Here is an 18,443-nt window from a genome sequence, read left to right on the forward strand (position 1 = left end):
TTAGTTTTGCTTCCATTTATTAGTTCCACATATTGAGCACAAGATTCACAATGCAATGAACAATTAATTAAAAACAAATCTGGTCATCTTAGGAACAGCGAAAGGGGAAACATAAGAGTGCACCAGCGGAACTAGCAGAGACTCCTGTAACTTCCTTTTAGATGTGCTGAAATCCCACAAGCAAGTTCAAACTAACATGTTCACTGCACTAAATCAGAAGTGAATGTTATTAGGATGGGAGAGAGGTGGATCACAGGTTGTGGCTCTTCACCTCTAAGATGTGAATAAAAGTTTTGCATTCCTATTACTTGTGTCCTCTGGGTATTAAGTGGTATGAGCAGCTGGTGAAAGCAGAGACTAAACATTCTGTTAATTCCCCATATAATAAGAGGGTGTCATCTAGTCATGATGATTATCAGCTTTGTTCTGGAATGGTTGATAGGACTAACATCTCACATTTCAATGTGTTAAAAGGGAAAAGGGAGCCCAAATCTTCTGTTTAGTCAAGCTAGACAGTAGAGTCTATCTATGCTATCTATATTCATTATAGTATTTAATGCCAAAATATTCTTATCTAATGGGTGGAAAAAAAGGGCTGTGATCAATGATTCTTCAATATTATAAATAAAGACCCAGATTAAACTGATGTGGTTTTGATATTGACCTCTGTTAATCACAGCACTGTACAGCAACTGAAAAAATTCTCAAAAGGAACTACGTAGTACAAGCTTTGATTTCAAAAGAATCTTTTGCACTTTCATTGACAGTCAGGTTACTGAGTACCCAAAATATCTTCATCTTAGAAGAGAACAGGTTAGAAATAAGAAATAGCATGGGTGCAAAAAAGAGCACATTATGGGAAGAATTACTTAAACAATGATGACTTCATATAGAACCATCTTATAGCTTTATGTTTCAAGACATTTGAGAACTAAGCACAAACCTACTGCATTCATCATTATGACTTTATTAAAGATGAGGGAGTGAGAGAATACAGTTTGACAACAACAGTTTTTGATATCTTATTTTTTATAATAATGTTTATACTCAGAGAGAAACACACAAGCATTAATATGTTTGCTTATTCATTGGCTGTGAACAAACTTTAGCATTTTAGCATCACAGGTGAAGGACTATCATTTACCTACATTCACATGGAACTTCAGAAAAGTTAGGCAATAAATTGCTTATCAACATAGAAATTAAAATATGAAATACGGGATTTCTGTGAGTTAAATTATGTGCAATGCTAACAGTTTTAGTTAAGTTTAAAATTTAACTAAGTACCATGACCACTGGCAGTTATAAATAACATAGATCCTTAGAATTTTAGAAGCTAGAAAAGAAGGTTAATTTTCCAGGGGCACAGTGAGTAGATATCACAAAGTGTTATGCCACATTTTACTGCAGACCTGAGTCAAGCTTTCTGAAATCAAAATCTCATTTCTCAGTCACTGCACTAACTGATGCTGCAGGAAATCATGAAGCTGATATCTTCAGGCTCCAGGGTACTAGCGAGAGTCAGCTCCTTGCTCTGTGTGAGCCTAATAAATACTGTCCAAAGAACCACAGGATCTTACTATGCAATAACAAATTCACTAAATAGGTTCTGACTGTGAAAGCAGATCCAAACATATTTTTTTTGACCATACATCAAAAGATGATATTGCTGATTACTGTTAAAGAAATGCAAATATATACATACATACATTTGCATATATGTATGTATACATGTGTTGTGGTTTAACCCCAGCTGGCAACTAAGCACTACACAGCCGCTTGCTCACTCCCACCCCCCTGCAGTGGGATGGGGGAGAGAATCGGAAGAGTAAAAGTGAGAACACTTGTGGGTTGAGATAAGAACAGTTTACTAATTGAAATATAATAATAATAATAATAATAATAACAATAACAATAATAATAATAATGATGTAATGAAATTATGTAATGTAATTATGTAATGAAAAGGAAAATAGCAAAGAGAGAGAGAAATAAAACCCAAGAAAGACAGGTAATGCAAATGAAAAACAATTGCTCACCACCAACCGACCGATGCCCAGCCAGTCCCTGAGAGCGGCCCCCTGGCCAGCTTTCCCCTAGTTTATATATTGAGCATGATGTCATATGGTATGGAATATCCCTTTGGCCAGTTTGGGTCACTGTCCTGTCTGTGCCCCCTCCCAGCTTCTTTTGTATCTCCAGCCTTCTCAGTCAGTAGAGCATGAGAAGCTGCAAAGTCCTTGACTTAGTGTAAGCACTACTTAGTAACAACTAAAACATCAGTGTGTTATCAAGATTCTTCTCCTACTAAATCCAAAAAACAGCACTATACCCGCTACTAGGAAGAAAATTAACTCTGTCCCGGCTAAAACCAGGACAATATGTATGTATGTATGCATATGTATTTATACATATTTTTGTAGGGAAACGATGCAGTAGCTATAAAGCTTGAAGTTGTCAAAGAAAGCCTTAGTAAATACAAGAATATCAATAAGAAATAGGTCAGTCAACTAAATCCTTCCTTTGGTACATGCATATATCACTCATTTAAGTTATCAAATCAACAAGAACCATATTTATTGCAATGGTATAGCAAGGACTGCATTTTAAATATGTGATGCCACTGTGGAAGCCATTCTTATGTACATTTACTCTCAGAGATTCTGGTGTAGCTTAAAGGTATAAGCAAAATTGGCTGTTACCTACACTGCTTGTGGTAAATCCCTAGAAAGTAAAGTCTGCTACTGTCTTTGAGATACCAGAAGGCACTTACTGCTAGAGGGGAAAAAAAGGGGAGGGGTGGCTCCCAGCAACAGCCATTGCCTCCTTGCAGCAATATGAGCAAAAAATCAGATCTTTCGTGGGTTCTCCGCAGAGTTTTCTGCCCCTTCTCTCCTGTTTCCACTCTCTTTTCTGCAGGAGGAGAAGTTTTTCTGGTCGTTTCTTCATTTTAAAAATCAAAAGCTCAAACAAAGAAAACGGAAAGAGTTACAGATCAGTATAGTGGAGCTGGTGCCTTATGGCTTTGGAAGTTGCCTGGGAGATTGGAAAATCTGCCTCATGTCATTTGTATGACTGATTCAAAACAGATATTTAACATCTCATGTCCCCTGTTCCAGGTGAATGCCTCAGCAATTGACTATTATAGAAAATGTCACCCTAGTGAAATTGGTTGTAAAAACAAAATAAGCAAGCCGAAGAAAATAAAAAAGGAACACCCCAAGGGGGATCCCACAACAAGTCCACAGAAAATGCCTTAATTGCTGCAATGATTATGCCTGACGCCTAGACGCTGTAACATATTCAGTTAGGTTTTAAACTGAAAAACAAAATAAAAGGCATAATTCTGAGAGGTGAAATTCTTAACACTAACTGGAGTGTGATATCTCATGAATTGGGAACAGCCTTCTTTCAGCAATGAATTTTTTAAGGAAGACTATTTTACTAGTCACCTAGCTGTAATTTTTTTAAATAACATTAAGAAATTCTGATTTTATCAAGTAGAACAAGTCTGCTGTTACTTTAAGCAATAGGCAGATAAACAGCTTACCTACACATGTACAAAAGCCCTTTTTACTTCCCTCCCCCCCCTCCCCGGTTTCCAGTTACCTGCACCAAAAAGCTAAGACAATGCATGGTAGTTATAAACTTAATTGCTGTTTTTCAAGTTGCATCAATGTTAGCATGATTTACCTACTTTTTGGCTATAAGACTCTATAGGTGAATAGTAGACTAACAAAATCTTTTAGAACCAGGGATTTTTGGTTGCTTTTTGGTTGCAAGAATTGAAATATTTTTCATCTTTAAGCAGTATTCACAACTGCAGATTTTCAGTAGTGGGTTGTTTGTTTGCATGAACCACAACACTGAAAACATGCTGAATATTCCTAGAAAAATATATTCCACACAAATTTTAACTGGGCATATTTTTCATTTTTAAAAAAGTCTTTTCTGTAGAAGGTGTCATTGCTTGACACAAAAATGACATAGAAAGCCTCTAGCATCTCTATCACCAAGTATCTCATTTTCCAGTTGAGACAGAAATAGAAATACAGCTGTATCTCAACACTAACATTCTTTGGGGAAATGCCAAGAATGGTTTTTTTCTTAAATTGTCATAAATACTCACTGTGAGGAAAATGCACACACATACACATGTGCTTCCCAAAACAGCTCAGCAGAGATTAAATCAACAATAGTAAGGCAATTCCTGATAAGGCAGGAAAATGGAAAAGAAAATTCTCATTTCCTAATTTTACTTATGTTCATTTTGGGCCTTTCCCAAAACTTGAATTAATCTTAATTGAAGTAAGAAATTTTCCATTGGCTCAGTCCTTTACAATAACTTTAAGAGGTTGATTCTCAGTTAGCCTATAAATGCTAGCTAGCTGCCATTACCTAATTATCTGAAAATCATTATTCTTCCTGTGCTGCCTTTCTAACTTTGAAGAATGTTCTTTTATACATGTTTAACTACTTCACTATCTTCCCCTATCATACCCCCTTCAAATTAAAAAAAAAAAAAATTGCAGGATTCTGTCAACCCTGCAAAATACTTCATGACTGTTCTATGGCAATGTCATGAAAGTGCCATGTTAGCTAGCAAGATTAGTCTGCTTTAAAAAAACAAACAAACAAAAAAAACAAACAAAGAAAACAAAGCTAACTCTTCACTTAACCCTGTGTATTTTCATGTGGCAGAAAAGCCTTTAAACAGTACTAAAAATCTCACAGTATTCAATATCCCTTCTTGACAAGTGATAACCGGGGTATGCACTAAAACTGTCTTGGTGCCGGTGTTGTGGAATAAGGCACAAAACTGTCCCTGATAAACTATGAACAAGTAACAAAATTACAAAGAAATGTCACCTGAATACATACGAAACAAACAAACAAAAACGCCTGTTCAGTAACAGTCTCTTTTTATGTGGCAGTTCTCTACAAATCCCTGAACAGCATGTTATTAGATCTCACAAAGTGTAAAGGACAGTACAAAATATTAGTATGGTGTTAGTAAGTATCTTTAGTACGTGCAGAACACAACTCAAACAGCTTGAAAACAGTTGCTTCTAAATTGCAAGGAAAAAGTAAAATTAGAATCAGTGTGATTTCATAAACAAGTGTCCATTCCTTGTCATGATCTGCTATGTTACTGTCCTAGAACAGAGAGAGAGCCCTAACAATACTTAAAATGTTAACTAGAGAAAAATACACCTGTTTCAAAGACAAAAGTCCATAAAAATAGTCCTTTCCAGAGTCCCAGAAAACAAAAAGATTCAGCAATCAAATTTTGAAGAACTCATGAGAAACCAGTCATAAGCACCAGGAAGGCAATAAGGTTCTGGTTTCCTTTGCAAATCACCCCTGTTCCTCCATGCTAAGCAGCATTCCTAAGCTCAAGAAAGTTGTGACTGTCATGACAAAAAACCAAAAGGAGATGATTAAAAAAGCAGTAAGGGTTGAAGGAGTGGTGACAGTGTTTTAAGCAGTGATAACCAAAAGTCAATATGCCACCTCTCCAGCAAAGCAGGCTGTGAATAGGAACTCAGAAAAGAGTCCTTTGGAGAGGTTTCCAACCAACTGCATCATCACATTTCCCATTAAACCTGGCACTCATCGCTGACTTCTTTTAAAGTTACTTTTATTGATAAAATTTTCATCTCCTTAAGACTCTGTCCATCATGCAAGGTGGCATCATACACATGGCAATTTGGCTGGAGAAATTTAAGATCATTCCATGTATCTCTCTATATAAAAATATAATCTGCCATTTCCAAAAGTTCCTGTTAAGAAACATGCATCACTTAAAGCAATTAAAAGTGATTCTGCAAGCAAGAAACCTTCTGTCAGAACTAGAAGAATCCTGATGTCTAGCTCAATATTTATTTTCCCAGTCTTGTGTAAAACAGTAATGTCAACAATAGAATTTGCACTTAACGTGATGGACTAGCAAACATTCATATTTTGCACAGTGTTTACATTGCTTACTATGTTTCCAATTATTTCATTACGTGACTTTTTGTGTGGTATGGAATGGATAAGACTTCTGGATAATGCTTTTTCTATAAAGAGACAAATAAATTGCAGCAGATTGCAGATACCTGAAATGTAACACATCATACGCTTGAGAATCCTCTATGGAAGAAACAGTTGAACATCTTGTCCCTCTGAACCACAGATTAAAATAGTTACATAGCTCAAAACTATCTGACACATACTTTAGGGAACTGCTGTGGCTGAGAAGAGAAAGTACAGCTTCAGGAGAGACATAAAAAAGGGAGATGACAGTGGCTTTCCAATGGTCTCATAGCACCTTGTGGGATCCAGGTCAGCAGGATGTCCTTCTCAGTTCCAGATATTTCACCAGGGTTGGCTCAATCAGTCAGAAGTGCTGGTGCAAAAAGGGCACTTGGATAGTGTGCCAGTGAGTTATTTACTCTCAGGGTAAGGGAACAATGGATGGACAGGAGTCTCTGTTCATTCCTAGGAGCCTTTATATGCGATAAAGAAATACATCAGCCTAGATTTAAAACAGCCTAGTACTGTTAGTACAAGTAGATGCCTCCTTCTTAATAGTTCACAACTCATGATCACAAAGAAATAAGAATCTGAAACTGAGGAAGGGTTTTTGCAACAAAACGTGGAACTAAACTGGACTGAAATACTTGATGGAAACAACATATCTAGTAGAATACATTGTGATGCCAATTAGGCCAATGGGTTAATGGAAAATTTGAAACCATAATTTCTTTTTCTGGAAAGAAAACAAAAAAATGATAGCAACCTGGCAGCAAAGTTACAGACAATACTCAAAAAGTTAGCTCAACAGCGATGTTTAAAGAAAACTAGTTGGAAAACAGTTGTACCGTTACTTAGTTTCTAAAGGGAGATAGACTAGCAGCGTAGAACAGACTAAATAAAACACTTCTCCCTTTTCATAGTCTTAAGTACGTAAAGTTAGATAAAGAGGAAAAATTGAAAGATCTTCAGTGGAGACAGAAATGCTGTCCTTCCAAAAAGGAAAAAAGCCTTCCTTCCAAATCCATGTGCATGGGTAACCAGTACTCAACTTATTATGGCATGGTTTTGGCATGTGAGATATCTAACCTTAATTACCTGCTCTTGCATTGGTTCCTTGACCACTCTGTATCTTTGCTTTTTGGGGATGGGTAGCCTTGTTCTTGTATCAAGCTGAAATTCCATCTCTGCCAAAACTGACAAAAAAAAGTTTTAATATTGCAAATACCATTTTATTGGATACTTCTGACTGGCTGTGTTTTCAGGCAACTAAACGAGCTCCTGAAATATTTACAAGAGCGGTAGAATAACAACGTTGCTCTGCTAAGTACATTCACTGTATGTGTTTGTGGAATTCAAAATCCTTTTCTACATATGGCAAATTTTCAAAGACTAGCTATTTGCAGCAAAACCAACAGCAGAAAAGCTGGAATACTGTAGTTTCCTACAGGAGTAGTTTTCTCCCATTTTCTACTTAGCAAAAAGCAGCAGTTACGTAAAAACATAACATGTCTGAAAAATAAATTTGCAAGATGTAACTTAAAGTAAGAGAACTCTAATTTTGAGCTTAAGTTAGGATAAAAGCACTTTTTTAAAAGTTCAGTCTTCCTGAAATTTTCTGAATAGCTACTTGATAAAATAAGCATGATGTTCCTCAGACATTGACAGAAGATTCTAGGTACTTTGACTAGCAATAAGCATTACAAGAATGATTTAATTCCAAAAATTCTCTAAATAAGATCTCCCATCTGATTCACTAATGAGAGAGATATTTTCCCTTGAAATGAAGGAGGACAGGAGGATGTGGAGGATGAAGCTTCACTGTGGATATTCTGACAGAATGTTTACATGCAGGATAATAAACCCCCTCACCATCACTAAGATTATCGGTTTATGTAACGCTAAAATCAATGGTTTTCTTTTATGTTATATCCAGTAGGCTATATATTTTCCTTTTTCCACATTTGATACTTGTAACACAATCCTACTAATGCAATGTAATATTAGACCCTTAGAGCATGACCTGTTTCTAATTTAATGCTTACTCTACCCTGCCATATTAGATGTTAGGGAAGTGGTCTGTAATTTACACTACACTTCATACTGTATGAGCTCACTTTGTACTTTTAGAGTTGTGAAAAGGGAGAAATAAGTGTTTCACTTAACCTTCTCTTTCACAGGCTAACTGACAAGCCCTTTACATTTGTCCAAGCCAGAATCTGATAAGCTGCTGTCGGACCCTGAGCGCACTACTGGGCCTGACCGTCTCTGCCCACCCTCCCCTGGGGCCTCCCTCCATGGGCCCAGGACCCCATTTCAGCTCAGCCCAGGGCTGTCGGTCCCTGCCTCAGTGACACTGCAGGAGTGCTGGTCTCCAGCTCCCATCTCTGGCCCTGCCTCCTGCATGGTGTCACCACCGGCGGCAGCCCGTCTCAGCAGGGGCCCCTCCTATAGGCAGCCCGTCTCAGCAGGGGCCCCTCCTACATACGCTGTTTCCAGCCCTGCCCCTGGCGTCGTCTCCTTGTGCTCCTGGCTAGAGGTCCTGGATGGACCCTGGCCCTGGCTCACCGCTTGCCGTGCCAGGAGCTGTCGACAGACCCCATAACCAGTCCCCCATGCTCAGAGCCTGTGGAACTGTACCCCCTGGGTGAGGGCACAGGCAACGCCTGCGTCGCCCTTGGGGCCCGGCTTCTCACTGCAGGGGGGCAGTCAGCCCTCACTGCACCCCGACACCTGGCTCCCCAATAGGGTCTGAAATCCAGAATAATATTCACCAATGTCTGTCTCAAACCTGTTTGTTTCCAATGGGAGAACATTGCTCACATTTTAATGCTATAAATAACCCAGGAAGAGTCACTACTTCCCCTTGAAAATGCAGGGATTGTAAATAGTTTTGTGTTTACAGAAATAATAAGAAAAAGCCTTAGAAGTTCACAATTTTACCGATTTCTTTATCTATGATAAAATTATTTTAAGATGTCATCCCACTATGAAAAAGAGGATCGCATATAAAAGCCTTCAGGTAGCAGCAGTTCAGCATCTGTATGGGATTTCACACAGACAAAAGAATCGACATGATGAATTTACTGTTTGTACAAGAACAACAAGGACCTGAAGAGAAATACGCGTACAAAGGGTGAGTCAGCTTTACCATTCAGATACAGCATCTTGTGTATAATAATTAAAAGCAGAACCATTTCTACAAGGATTATCATCATTAAATTGGTTTGTAAAGGATTCAGGCATTGATAATGTATAATTATAATATATACCTTTGCAGTTTATTAAAGTCGTAGGGAGAAAACTTCAAGACTGGATATGACTAAAATTTGTTATGTCTACATGATAATTTGTTATGCCACGTAGGACTACCCTACACAGTGCCTGGAAGATAATAATTTTTTCAAAGGAGAGGGAGTCCTCAATTTTGTTTTATTTTCCTACAACAACGGTGGGTATAGCCATCCCCACAGCAGCTCTTTCTGCTCTGTTCTGCACCCCATCACTGTAAGCCAGCTTGCGTACAACACTGACAATCACATCACAATTTTGTAAGTCCTGATCTTTTATTATAAAAAAGAGCAGAAGGGTAAAAGGAAGAAAGGATTGTAAATGGTGCTAAAGCTTCTCCCGTTAAAACTGGAAAGCGTTTCGCTGCACTGAACGAGATAACTTTGAAACTGTCCAGTTCCATCATTCAGTTTGGAATGACATTCCTTAATCCTACTTCATTTTTAGTGTTGATTTGTGGCTTTGTTTGGCTAGTTTTTTAAAAGCATGTCCTGAGGCCTTTAATTTGTTAGCCAAACTCTGCTCACTACTTCACTGCCCTAGCACCAACCAGCCACCTAATAATCCCAATGCGAAGAAACTTTCATTGCTTGAGTAGAAAGTAGCATGACTCTACCGCTTACCTTCAGCTGTGATCTAAAACTGTATGGAGATCCAAGGTCAGAAAGGGGTGTGACTGGCCTAACCAACTACAACTTTTAAGTGCTGCTGAATAGTACTGCTTATTAACAGCTGCAATTCATGATTTGACACTAAGAGGAAGAGGACATTTTCACAAGAGGCAGAGCTTCCTGTTTACCAAAGATGTATTACCAATATGTAGCCATGAAATATATGATATCCAAACTTAAAGCTGCAACAGCCTGATGGATAACAATGGCTGTTCCAAAGCCTTCCAAGATTGATTTCAGATTATAACAATGGAAAATATAAATCAAGTAAAGATTGACATATATCCAGGTCACAGGCTGAGTATTACACTGTAATTGCAGTACATTCAGTATGTTTCTGGCAATTTTCATAGCTGGGAGCTATTATAATGACATTCTTCAAAATCTTGATTTGAGAATAATGATAAAACATAAAATAACCCTCTCAAAAATAACTTTCCTCTGGAAATTAGGAACATTGTCTTCTACCATGACAGGTACTCATCTACCCCTTCAAAACTGAGATTTCTAATACTCATGGATCAGGAGGAGACTGAGAACCACTCTGGTCTCAGCTGTGGTAGATCAGACTTGGGATTCCAACCCCCTAATTCACAGCTTTTTGTCTTAGAATGGATGAGATGCATAACAGAAATAACAGAAGAAGAGACTGAAATCCTGGGACTCTTCCTTTCCTACAGAAGTGTTATAACTATTAAGCCAGAATTTGTCTCCTTTTGCTTCTTTTTCCAGGTCCCTGGATTTAGTATGCACAGCTGCACAGCACCTTGTTTTCCCCAGAAATTATAGAGATTGCTGTCGTCAAGATAATTGGATGAGGCATTTGGGAAACGTGGGTTCAAATCCTTCAAATCAAAAAGGCTTAGAAAATAATGCTCCCATTTCCTGAACATGTGCAGTAACTCCGTAACACATATACACATTGTGTGCTTTCAAAGGAGTAGTTTGCGCCGAGTAAAATGTTATCGTGTAAAATAAATGCAGCAAATGTTTATGGGTAGCTCATTCAAAACTATTCAGTTAATTTCTACCCTGTTGTACAGGGTAGAGTGATTCTCATCATATTCACTAAACATAAAAGTACAGCATTCCATAAAACTTTTATCAGCTCCTATTGTGAAAGCCCCCAGGAAGTTTTAAAAGCTCACTAGAAATGCATCTAGTTTCCACAGAATTCAAAACTGAGCATAAATGTATTTGTTCATGAATCCATGCTTTTGACTGACTACTATTATACCAATAAATTACATTTACAAAATCCATACTCAGGATAACACTGCTGAGGTTTTACCTCTTTGAAAAATGGATGTCTAAAATGTAAGATTTTAGGTACATTCTGTTGCTTATATTATTTCCATAGGATTTTGAATTCAAGCACATACTCCCCCCATGAAAACTAAGAAAGAACATGATCTCTCACTCTCTCACAGCAGCCATCCCAGCCTCAGACAATGAACTGGGAAGGCAGTATTTTTTGGGTTGCTGCAGAAGTAGCAGAAGACCCACAAGAAGTGACAGTCATCTGTCTGTTCCTGTCTCTCCATTGTTCGAGGCTGTTGTGCTCACACATTAATTGGGGGATTAAAAGTGGATGCATTTGCAAAGTAAATTTATTTCACAGGCAGTGAATTTGATACCATACATAAAAATCTTACTAAATCTTCATTGGTTATAACACCAGGATATTAATAAAAGCTATTACAGGTATTAAAGTAAGCTAGAAGTAGAGCAGTTTATGGGGTTCAGTCCCTTCTTTTTCTTTCTTTTTTTTTTCCTTTTCTTTTTACATTTATTTAAAGGAGGTTATTCTGAGGAAGGAGTTTGACCTAGGGCTTCCAAAAACCAATTCTGGCATGAGAGTCTCCCATTGTTTCATCAGGATGACCAAAGGACAATAGTTTGGAAGGCCAGATACCAAGTAGACTTCTACACAGCCTGTTATTAGCTCAGTATTATTCATTAATCATTTACATGATGGGAAAAATATCTTTTTTATTCCATTTTCAGAGTAAACAAGGTGGGATGAATTGCATAACTGTTTGAGGTCAGGGACAGTATTGAAAATTATCTTGACAGGCCACAGAAATAATATGAAAAAATAGATAAAACTCTAGAGAAACAAGTGTAAATTATCAAATTAAGCAGATATAATCAACCAAATAGAGAAAGGATGAAGAACAGCTGACTAGGTATTGGTTCTGTAGAAAAGGATCTATCCATTATGGTAGATTGGAAGCTGAATACCAGTCATACTACATTTCCTAAAAAAGATCTAAGGATCTTTAAAAAAGTATGTTTAACGTTTACAGACATTGCGTCAGTACAGCTGACCTTGACATTGGGCAGTGTTATTCCATGCTTTTGATTCTATGAAACTTCCTCTGAAAATAACAGTGGGATGTCTATGAAGGGAACATGCTCTGGAACATAACTCTTCAAAACAAACAGACAGGGAATAAAAGATTTGTTAGGAGAGAGAGCAAGACTGTAGAGCATAGATAACCATCAGTTCACCAGTACTGGCAGTAGCCACTGCTCAGAATGTATCCTTTAGAAACAAATGATGGTCCTAAGGACTCATTCAACAGCTGCTGCAGCCAACACGGGTTGAAATACTGGTTTTGTTTGACCTGTTCAACATTATTCGAAGACAATAAGCATTCCTAGAATAGATATTGGCATTGCTGATGTTTGTCCATAGTTTGGGGTATGAAATTCTGAAGTGGATCTAAAAGTTACATGTGTGTTTCATTTGTTATGGCATCATGGCTCATGAGTGTCAAGATTAAAAAAAAAAAGGGGGAATCCTCGTAATTCTTTGTTTAGAAAACAAAGAATCTTTGTCTTGAAATCAAAGAACGTGGAAATAAAGTAAGTCTTCAATGCCTGGCCTATCTGTGAAATTAAAGCCTGTGAACTATGCAGCTTAGCTAGTGCACCACACCCCAGCAGTATCCACACTATTAGCTCATCTTGTATTTTGTGGTATGAAGATGACGCTCACAGGGTTTCTTATTTAAAAAAAAAAAAGAAAATAAAAGAAAATAATCAAAAGAATGGCTTAGAGGAGATGAAAAGATGCTCAAGGAAGATAATAACATCAGTGTCATTGGTTTATGGTAAAGCACAGGAACATGTGATACTGTGAGTCCAGGCATCAGAGTGTAAGGGGTGTAACTGGTGGGTGAAGAAGTAGGCATTTAGCTCTGTAACTGTGAATCAGGTAAAAAGTAGCAAGGAGGAAATGTGAATCAGGAGAGTGAAAAACTAAAAAGTAAAAGATCTGCTAAATTACAAATAAAAAAAACATGAGGTTTTTACTTGTGAGTATTGTGTCTAGAAGAGACCATCATAGTTGAAACGCTCCCAGAGTAACTTCCATCCTTAGCCATGCTGGAGAGAATATAGGGAGAATGCAAGAATTCAGGGTAAGGTGCCTTGCAGATCTGCATTAGATCCACTTTAAACAAAAGGTGTAAGTATAACATCCTTGCTCCTTTTTAAATTACATGTTGTAGCTTGATATTTACATCTAGCCATTGCCTATTGTTCATTGCCTTACATGTCCTGCTCGCAGCTGTACACACTTTACTATGTAATGCCTAATAGGTGCAATCATTACATACAACGGGGTGGAGCTAAAGAAGTCAGGAGAGTATGTTCTTTATTGACTTTTGACCATTCAGAACAGAAACCTATTTTCTGTTTAATGTGCATGCATTGTTAGTAACTATGTGCAAATGAACTGTTGATGGAGACAAGTGTAATAAGAAAATCCTGAAGTATGCAGAGGTTTTAGCAAGTGCAGAATGTTAGCACAGCTCTAATGGAACAAGTATTAGATACTCACTGAGAAGCTTTTAGCTCTATTATATATAAGCCATTAGATACTGTAAGTTTTGGCTATCATCTTGTATCAATCAACTAACTTGAACTTCAATTTTTAATACAAATATTTAATAAAATGTGTTTCAGCCCCGTGTGAATCAATTCATCTCCTGCTTTCAAAGTAGGGGACATGATAAGGGTTTAGCATTCTCTGGTGTACTCTGTTTTCTGTATCTGCTATCAGATAGTCACTGAAACTTTGTATTTTATATGGAACCTTCTCAGCACATGTAGTATTTCAAGATATTTCATACAGTCTACAATATTTAAAAGACATTAATTTGCCATAAGGATAATTTTGTCTTTGAAGTATATGTATTTGGACAGGCAAGGTAATTCTCTTAGTTTCATACTGTGTACAAGTTCTAGGCTTTCTTGTGAGCTTGTTCAATGAAGAGAATATCCAAAAACTCTGCTGAAACACATACTAGCATGAGCAAGGACAATTCCCAAAGAAATGGAGAAGCTGTCTACCCTGACAACAAAACCTTTGTTGTAAGGTTATTTTTAAGCAAGTATTAGTTCTAAGCATGTTCAATATTACCTAAGCAGAATACACCCCTTTCAATGCTACTGATTTTAGAGCTTGTCAATACTAATAATTACTTTGTCCTGAGAGTATCTTCTGCTTTGACTGAGCAGTGTCACCCATGTCTCAGGGCACCGTGAGGGCTGCGGCTCTCCATGGGACAGCACCGCAGGGCTCCCCAGGCGGGGAGCGTCAGGGCAGGCCTGGCAGCCCGGGCCTGTCCCACCGTCCAGCCAGGAGCAGGGCAGCTGGGGGGCACCGGGACAGCCCCAGCCCCTAGCACTGGGCACCAGCCTGGGTCGGGGCCAGGTTGGGCCCTGGGTCTGCGGGTGGGCCCGGCTCAGCAGGGCCCATGGTCGGGCAGGGCTGAGGCGCAGCTGGGGCTGTAGCTCAGGCCACACTGGGCCCCGCAATGGAGCCTCACCTGGAAGCAGCTCCCACGGGCCGGGGTTCGCCCTGGCCTCCCCTCGGTGTGTCTGGGAGCCTGTCCCTGCAGTCACCAACGGGAAGGGGCCGTCCCTGGCTGCGTCCTGGGCCCGGCATTCGGGAGTACTGCGGGGGCGCGGGGCCGCTCTCAGGGCCAATGCCCGGGAATAGGAGCCCGAGTCCACTCCTCGATTCCTCCATAGATCTGGACACACGTCACTGTGCAGGGCTGCGTATAGGGTAGTTGCACCCGAGTCAAGCCTCTTATTTAAGGCTTTTCAGAACAACACCAAAATGTTATGGAAGTTTACAATCCACTGCACTATTCTGTAAGAGTTAATATTTTCAAACCACATGAAAACATTAGTTTGTGGATACTTCTGGGTAAAAAAACAGTGTAAAAGGTAGATGGGTGTACGCACTAAGGAAAATCTATTTCCAAATTTCAGTTTGATTTAATGAATTGATAGGGTCACTATTTCTGAGACTGTTTGTACTCTGTCCTCCGTCATGCTCCGTAAGATGAGACAGGAGTTGCACCACGGGTCTTGTCAAGGACTAGCCTGACAGCAGCATAGGTATATTCTTTTATACTGAAGTGTAAGCGTTACTCAGCAGCTAGGAGAACAAAAGTAGTAACCACATTCTAGAGAAAACATATTTTCTCCAGCCTGTGTCTGCAAGTATGGTCCAAAGGACAGCACTCCCCCAAAGCAGAATTAAAAACTGCTCTTTTGAAGAAAAAGACACCCCCCCTCCCAAAAAACTATAGGACTTGTAAAGGCTGAGAGAAGGGACTCTAACAATGTAGGGACGAATATGGCAGAATCAGAGGAGGTGCAGATGTAGGCTTGAGGCACAGCTGGTGGCACTGCACGGTTAAGCAGGAGTCTTAAAAAGGTGTCTTGCTCCATCACCCCCTGCCTCTGGTTCCCCTCCTCGTGTATATGCATTTTGTGCTAGTTAAGGAGTTCTAAGCACTTGAAAATATTTTCTTTGCCAGCATTCTGGTGCATCCCCAAAGACATGACAAGTCTCCACCGGATGCCACAGGGATTAATGTGGTGGTGTAGCAGATAATTAAGAAGCTTTGCAGAGAGATCTAAAGAGAGGGTAGGAGGCAGGAAAGTCAGGTTGCAAGATCACACTTCAAATGAAGTGGCTAATTAGCATTTCATGTGACAGAAGGCATGGCAGAAGCCAATGCAAGATGCCACTCAGACTTAAAGTTTGAAACACAGAGACTTAATATGATGAAACTCTACAGCAGTTTGACAGGTGTCCACCAAAAGAAATTTCACTTAAATTGTTACAGGTAAATTATAAGATTGATTTGTTAGAGTAAAACAAGCAAGATCCAACATCACGATTATAGTGTAGGTACATCCCTGTGCTTACTTTATAGACATTTGTCTTTCAAGCATGTTGTTGAAGGGACCCAAGGCTTCTGTTGATTCTACCTCTTAATTTTTTCCTCAGTTGATTCTACTACTATTTCAACAAGAGTTGAAATATCTACAAAATAGAGTTGAAAAATACCTACTTCCATTTTTTCCTCCACCCTCCTTTGTGCCAGCATTTAGCACACATTTCACTGAGCTGTGTGAGCGTGCTATTCACTTTTGCTGAACAAGGAATCTTCAAGGAAGGGTCAGATGATGTGGGAGGGAAAGAGGAGGTGGAAGTTGGTAGCATAGCTACAACCGTCAGCACTTAGGTCTGCTTAGACTGTCACTGAATCCCCGGCTTAACTCTCCTACGAAGTTCATGATACTATCCTTTCATCTTGCTGACTAACCTAACCTACTGCAATGTCTGAGTACAGCTTTGCGTCAGCAAAGCAAGTTAGGTTAGCGTGCAGTGCATTTGTTAATTCTGGATGAATATCCTGTGATATCAGGCAGCAATGAACTGTCTATCTAGTTCACAAACATGAAGTTAGCTTCAGACAAAACAGTCACCCTGGAACAGAATTACATTTTCAGCTTGCTGAGAGGCCCAGACCACCTACATAAAAAAGAGCTCTCCCCAAACATCCAGCGTTTGTGAACTGCAGTTTCTGAAATGAAGACTGCATTTGGACTGAATTTAAGGGCATGCTTAATTAGACCGTTATTAAAACAGACCATTAATAATCTTAGTACGACTAGTCTGCAGTATTTACATTTTGTAAGTAGATGAGACAAAGTATTTTTCAATAAATGTGGCTTAAATAAATTTTATAGTGGTATGGATCAGATCAAATCAGAATGCTTCTCAAAATCAGATTTCTTTATTGAATTTTTACGTTTCGATAAGATATACAATTTGAGTAAGACATTTAACAATTAGTTTTATCACTATAAACATATATTTAGATGGAGGAAAAATTGTGATATGTATCTAAAATTGTTACTGTTGTAAGAAGCATTCTAAGAGTATCGCACACTTTCTTACACTGCCAATAAACTACAATGCCAATAAACTACAAAAAATTTACTGGAATAATTTAATGGAATAATTCCTTTACTGGAATAATTATTACTGAAGTATTAAATATACATATTAGAATTAAAACAGACAAGCTTTTTGTTATGTTATGTTTACCTTAGCTGGAATGTTTCGTGCATCTCTTCCTCTAAACTCTGCACATTAAATGGAAGCTATGCATATGTTAAGTATACTAAGCATATGCATCTTGTATGCTAAGGACATTCAGTTACATATGCCAATTAAAGATTAGCTAAGATTTGGGTTGAACCGTTTATCCTGAGAGTTTTCTGCTACTGTAAGTGTGTCATCAGTAAAGGTTAGTTCTGATTTTTGCCAACAAGAGTTAAAACTCACATCCATGTATTATCACCTTCTCTGGTTTATCTTTCACAGCAATTTACTAATAATTTTGTCTCTCCCCTGTGAAAAAATCAGTATTACAGCCAAGAAAGTCCTTCCTCTGACTGTTGCTAGTTTAAAATTATTTGGTTTACAATGTTCTCAACAAGGCTAATTCTCCTTTCTTTGTGAATATGTCTAACTGGGAGTTTTATAGATAAAAAGGATGACTCGCCTCAAATTGTAGTCTCTGTTCATCCCAGTTAATTGAAAGTTTGGATTGGAGAAGAGCAGACTGCAGCTCTCATTTAAATTCATTAATACTGTTATGAAATCATTTAGCTGTTTTATGTATTACAGCAGCTGCTAGTGTAGCTTAAAATAAAATGGGAAGGGACCACCCTGCTTTCAACAGAACAGTCTTTACGGGCTTGAATTTGGTAAAGACATCATGCTATCTTTTGATGACTGTTCCCTGAATGACTATCTCCCTAACAACAGATGATGCTTGTGTAATATTGTCTGAAACAAAAGGGCTTCAGTTTGTAATCCTACTCTCAGCACAGTTTGATTACCAAAACAGGCAAGACAAGCAGCCAGATTACTCAAAGGTATCACCCTCTCACCACCACCCCCAAAAAAATCTGAGGTTCTTACTCAGAAGATTATATCTCATCTTAACCAGAATACAATAGACCAGTTTTAGGATTAACAGATCTCTCTTCTTGCTTTCCCTTACCCTTTTTTAAAGGCAAATTGTTTCCAAGAAGATGAGGACGCCTGTTTTATCCCTATAATCTGCATGCTCA

General features: G+C 38.6%; 1 protein-coding gene across 1 annotated transcript in view; it reads right to left on the minus strand.

The window, feature by feature from the left end:
• The window catches only part of IL1RAPL1 (interleukin 1 receptor accessory protein like 1), an 801,697-nt gene that overhangs the window by 712,522 nt on the left and 70,732 nt on the right, over positions 1 to 18,443 (minus strand). The gene's annotated exons all lie outside the window — the stretch shown is intronic.

Source organism: Calonectris borealis, chromosome 1, assembly GCF_964195595.1.
Source record: "Calonectris borealis chromosome 1, bCalBor7.hap1.2, whole genome shotgun sequence".
In the NCBI taxonomy this organism is placed as follows: Eukaryota; Metazoa; Chordata; class Aves; order Procellariiformes; family Procellariidae; genus Calonectris; species Calonectris borealis.